This window comes from Loxodonta africana, chromosome 7 (assembly GCF_030014295.1).
Source record: "Loxodonta africana isolate mLoxAfr1 chromosome 7, mLoxAfr1.hap2, whole genome shotgun sequence".
In the NCBI taxonomy this organism is placed as follows: domain Eukaryota; kingdom Metazoa; phylum Chordata; class Mammalia; order Proboscidea; family Elephantidae; genus Loxodonta; species Loxodonta africana.
Genome location: NC_087348.1, coordinates 120,617,950 through 120,624,488, shown reverse-complemented (window position 1 = coordinate 120,624,488; position 6,539 = coordinate 120,617,950).

Here is a 6,539-nt window from a genome sequence, read left to right as displayed (position 1 = left end):
TGGCCCTCCATTTAGACTAAGTCCTTTCTACCCCTTGCTCTGAAAAGCCCTAAGAATTCTATGGGATGCCAGAGAAGGCATGGGCCTGGATGTCTAGGGAGGGTATTTATTCTCTCTCTCTTGCATGCTTGCAAACACACATGTAGACACAGACCAGCACCTTGGTTTGTATTTAACATATCAGGTTCCAAGTAAGACTTGAGGAAATGCTTCTGCTCCAGTTGCTCCAAAAATACGTTTGAAAGCAACATTTAGCTGGATAATTGCTAAAACAACTTATGACTCTCAGACATTCTGTGTAAAATCTACATGTCTGTAGACAGATGACTTAGTAAATATCAATATCCATGATGAGGATTGGGAGGTATATGCTATTACTATTTTCCTCACTTTTTTAACCCAGGCTAACTCAGGGAATCTTTTTCAGTAGACTGGTTTCTGGTACTTTGGAGAGGTAGGATGTTCCAGATAATTTATATTCATCAACATGTAGAGTCCTGCTGAATGCCATTCTTGGCTCATCTACTCAAAACACCCAGAAACAATACTTGTGATCATGTCAATCAGTATTTTTAGGATTTACGTCCCCAAGGGTATCCTATATGAAGACGTTTCAAAAGTTCGCATCTACAACCTTTTTATAGCAAGAACTGTTGTGTCATAAACTTGGTAAGAATTTTTGCTTCCCAACTTTTGGGTGTGTAAACTTTCTGTTTTAACACCATAGCTTCTTTGGCTCAAGAAATTCAATTGTTAAGTTTGACACAAATTTTTCAAGTTTTTTTTTTTTAATTGTTTAATGGCTTAGGAAATTAAGTTCTCTAACATTACCCCCAAAGCACCCAGCTTTATCAAACAAGTGTTTATAGCTCTAGCACAGAGAGGAGCAAACTGATGTCTAATCTCTGCCCTTAAAAGCACAAAACGTTCATGTGTGTGTTGGTAAGTTTCCCCATCAATAAACAACGTCAGGGCAGAGAGCCGCATTCGTGAGATGTTAAAGGAAAAAAATCCCGCTCTTCCTGAAGAGGGAGTCATACACAGCACACAAACAACACAAGCAACATTCCTCCACCACATTCTCTAAAGATTTTATAACCATTGTTCCTTTACTGATGAATCCCTTCATTTAATGAAAGGGGTTTAACCTACCAGATACCAAGCTTATTCTAGGGGCAGAAATTCAGTGATTAGGAGATGTGTCTTGCACAGAGATCACAATTTAGTGGGGAAACAAGTAAAAGTATTTAAGTCTTTCAATAAAAGGGACTTACATTCCAAAAAAGACATAAGGAGTTCTCCAGTTCATGTTATTCATGTTACTGTTCGCAGGTAGTTTTCAGGTCATTTTTTCTTTTTACTCTTAACTTACCCAGACTTTATTTGGATTTTACCAGTTTTTTATTAATGTCTTCTTTTTGTTCCAGGATTCAATACAGGGTACCACATTGCATTTGGCTGTCAGGTCTCCCCAGTATCCTCTGGTCTGTGACAGTTACTCAGACTTTTCTTATTTTTCATGACCATGCCACTCTTGAGGAATATTGGCCTAGTATCCATTCTGTAGAATGTCCTCCAATCTAAGATGTGTCTGATGTTTGTTGTCCTCATTATACAGGGTTTACGGGTTTTTGAAAAGAATATCACAGAGGTGAAGTGCTTCTCTCATCACATCACATCATGGGGCACATGATATCCACGTTACCATTGAAGATGTTAACCTTCATCACTTGGTTAAGGCAATGTCTGCCAGGTTTTGCCTTAGTAAAGTTACAATAGTTTTCCATACCCTATTCTTTGGACATGAGTCACCAAGTCTAGTATACTCTCAAAAGAGGAGGGTTAAGCTCCAACTCCCATAGGAGTAACTACAATTCCAACTATTATTTGGAATATCTCTCTAAAGAAGATTTATCTCTTCTTTCTCGTTAATTTTTCATTCATTTACATAAATAGAATTTATTCAATCATGTATTTATATCAGTATGGATTCATGGACATTTATTTTTCACTTAGGGTTGATCAAATAATATGTTACTTATTTTTGTGCTCAAATTGTTCCAGCTTTGGCCATTTGGATTCAGTTTGTCTTTATTATTTCTAAAATACTGATTATAAGGGGTTCCATCCAGGTCAACTCTTTCTAACTGAATATTCTCAAGTAGTAGCTCGTCCACAACTACCTCTAAATAACATTTACCCTAAAATAGTCTTTTCCTGCTGAATCACAGTGGAATTGATTCCTTTTTTTTTTTTCCCCCCTCAACAGGTCTTGTGTCATGAATCTATCACCGTTGCCTCTCCTTGATATTGAGGAAAACTAAACTTCATTTGAGCAGACCAGGTTGTATGCCCAATGATTCTGTTATTAACCTCTAAGGCTTAGCTTTCACAAGGTAATTTGCTGTAGTCTAATAATCCATTCAGCAATATAAAATAAATACATGATTTTCTTTCCTGGATACAGAAAAGCAAAATTTTAGCTACAAGTTAAATATATGACCAGGAAGGTCATAAAATGAAAAGAAATTCAAGGGAACATTGTATGCTGGTATTTCTTCTGTAGCATCCTTGTAAGTTTTTGCAAACGTATAATACATTTTCAGGTAAGCCTTCAGGCCTTCAGATTTGGCATTTTGTTTATTGCCCATTTACCTCTTTCCTCTATAGACACTTATAAGTGCTTTATAAATTAAAGCAGGCGGATGCTAATCCAAAGGTTCGTGTTTGAACCCACCAGCTGTTCCACAGGAGATATGGCAGTCTCCTTATGTAAAGATTTATAGCCTTGGAAATCCTATGGTGCACTTCTGCTCTGTCCTTTAGGGTCACTATGGGCCAGAATTGACTCAATGGCAGTGGGTGGAATGGCTTGCTAGCTTTTGCATTTTCCTAATCTTTCACAATGCCAATTTGTCGGAAAGAGTTATATCCTGCTATGGTTTTCCACTCAGCCATACCCAAAATGACCAGTCACAGTACTAGAATCTTTTGCATTTTTTTTCTACATGAATCCAAGGCAAGTGCCCTCCAACACAGTGGGTCTTCAAGTACAAACACAAAATTAAAATATGCTTACAGAGTTTATTTTTAAAGTATTTAAAACACAGTGTAAACATACATTGAAAGTATTGTGGCAATTAAGATTAAGAATAACACAAGGTCATTTACATGTTTGTGTCTGTGTGTGTGTGGATACACACACACAAAGTGCAGATAAATACAGAAACACTACAAAATAAACAAAAATTTCAATATGATAATTTACTGACAATCATTTTCATCATATTTATTAATTTGTCACATGAATGACTGCAAACAAACACCTAGTATGGAAATATAATATCTAAATATCCAACTTTTATATAAACCATAGTACCTTAAATTTTAACAGTATATAAATAGGGCTCTGATTAAAAACCCAGTCGTCTTCCCTGCCATACTCCCTATTTTTAAAGGTTTCATCTGAGAGTTCAAGAAGACTCTTGAAATCACAGTCTTCAACACGCAGTGACAGCTCGGATTTTAAGCATAAACCACGGGTAGGCAGTGTTCTTAAGGATCAGTCTGAGGAGGTGTCATTCTCAGTGAAAAGAAGTTGGCTGAGGACTCAGGCACAGATAAAAACACTCTACCATGTTGCCACATACAGAACAGTGCACACTTCTAATCTAAGAGACAGTCAGTGGATTCAAGACAAGGTTGGGTTGCTCTTGCCCTGGAAGGGTAAAAGCAGTGGAAACACTGAGGGAAGGTGGCAGATGGCACAAAAGGGAGAACGCAGGCATCTAATTTAGGTGGTCTGCAGTCCGCTTAGTTGCCACCTCCCTGCAACACATAATTTTTTCGAGTAGTCCTGGACACCAGCATCTTGGGTGATAGAGAGCATTTATATGTGTTATAAATGGAGACAGTCCCTGCTTTTTGGAGCTCCTCAGTATGCACGTGGATGCCATTTCTCCCTACAGCACTAAAGAACATTGGCCCTCTGAACCTGGCATCTCTCTCATGAATGCCTGGGAAGAAGTGATGACCCATTGGACTCCCTAACACATACAATGGCTTCTAAACATATGTCTAGGGTACACAGATTAGTTTTCTGCCAAAATCTTTGTGGAAAGCCATCAACATTCTCATTTGGGATTTCTTATTTAAAATAGTGGGTGCAGCTGCCCTAAGAAAAATGAAAAATCCTATGTACCAAATTATAATATTGATCTAACCCTTTCAATGTCCATGCCACTTACAAGCCTGAGCTTTTCTGAGATTATGATCAAGAAGGACGTGCACATCTGAAGCAGGGAGAAAGTGGTGACAAAGGATGGAGACAGTGATTGTGTTCAGAAGATGTGGGACTCCTTGATCAATACTGACTACTGGTCTGTAGATAAAGAGGAGACAGGTATGACCTAGACTGTTCAAAAAAACAGCCTCATTTTAGGAAAGTGTTCTGATTTTGGAAGGTAACTTAAAAAAGGTAGAAGGCAATGTTAAATAGAAATAGAAATTTCCATCCTGAATGGGATGGGAAATCTTAAGAGGAAAATAACTTCTAGATAATTGTCAAGCTCTCGCTTTTTTTTTTTTCTTTACCAGGAGGTCAGTCTTGTTAGGTTATAGTAACAGCTGAAAATGACAAATATAGTATAAAACCAAAGAACACAATCTGTTCCTAAAATGGGTTGCCTCTAAATTTTGTCAGTAAAGAATAAATCATGTAGGGGTTGATAATGCTAATTAAGACATCCTGCATATTCAAGTAGGGAACATGCTATAAACTGAAGTTATATGAGGAAAGGCTCTGAAAGAGTCTTCTAAACCAACATCCATGTCAGTGATATCCTTTTGACTTCAGACACAGACCTGAAGGATCCAGCTGGAATGTAAAGGTTAGCAGGGTGCCATCCCCACAGAATTGTGGTACCAGATTTGTTTTCCTTTCAACACAGTGGGTTTTTACAAGACATGCCACAATATTTAAAATTAAATAACATTATGTTACTTTATTTTTCCTATTTAGGATTATAGGGTACATTTTTGTCTTTTCCACCATCTGTTTAGGAGCGAGTTAGTGAACCACTGTTGAGAAACCTGGTTATGCTCATTCACATCACAAAGCACAGAGAACTAATGCAACTGGCAAACCCACTCACATCAAACAAGGAGAAACGGCACTTCCTCAGACTTCATGGACTTTACAGGAATACAAAGATTATTTTACTTTTCAGACATTTACACATAACAGAACAACAACAAAAATTATTCAGTTGACTGACTAGTTTCCATAAAGTTGATGTACTTACAATAAAACATAAGAGTCATCTGTTAAACACATAAATGTTTGGTACCCAAGGATATTTTCACATAACACATAAGAGAATTAACTTCGGCTCATCAATTCCATCTTCATATTGATTATACTGTAAGCAGTGATTAGAGTTACCCATGTTGTGTTTCCAAGGGGGTGTGTGGCAATTCTAACCTATCTTTATATTGCCTCTGAAGAGCTATGGTTCTGTTCTTGAAGTGCTATTACAATTTTGAATATGACCCTCTTCCAATGCCTGGCATTACCTTCCTGTGCAATCAATATTCATTATGATTTAGTGTACATGCACGGATTTTCTCCATACTCATAAATACCTTATCTGTAGGAAGCTTATCTATCTCTAGGCATAAGAAGCTTTAGCCTGTCTCCAGCATATAGCCATGACTTGCTTACACACAAAATCAAAATGAAGAAAAATGAATCACCCCCACAAATAGGATGAAAACTTCAAGCAAAAGCACAAGTTGAGCAAGTACTTTGGTAGTTTGTTTCAGGAGAGGGACCAGAGCAAGTACCACCATAATATACGCATCATCATTAGAAAAGAGGAAAACTGGGCTTCAAACCCACGTCCTACAGAGTGAAAACTTCACTTATTGAACATCAGAGGAATTAGCTCACAGGCAACACAGAGGCAGGAACACTCTGGTCTGTGTTAAAATAACACGAAGGTTGAGATTTCTTTTTGAAGCAGCAAGTGAAGTGGGATTCTGAATCATTGGAATCAAGCTGGTCTTTGAGAGAAAACCAATTTGCTTTAAGAGGGTCTAATCTAGTGGGACGCCAGATGATGGCAAGGGAGCTTAAGCTGAGAGTGTCATAAATAGACTACGGAAGCGGCACATTGGAAAGCTTACCTTCTGTTCCAGCAGAGGGTAATTAAAGTGTCAGCAATGCTGTTATTACTACTAAGGGCCAGAGACCAAGAAAGCCTAATACTTGATGTACAGAGATCAACCCATAAACCAACGTTTTGGTTAGCAGCTGAGCCCTTAACCAGAGTTCAACAGGAGGAGATAAAAGAAAAAGACAAAACTTGATTAGATTTTTTTTTCATTACATTACTGACTTTTGTAATATTAGAATATTTTTTATTCCTTTACTTCAGTACACTGATACTTATTTCCGGTTGTGATTCTTTGCCTGTTATTTCCTTAACTTTTTAATTTGAATCCATTATTTCATTTTTAATTTTATAAGCATAAATGTT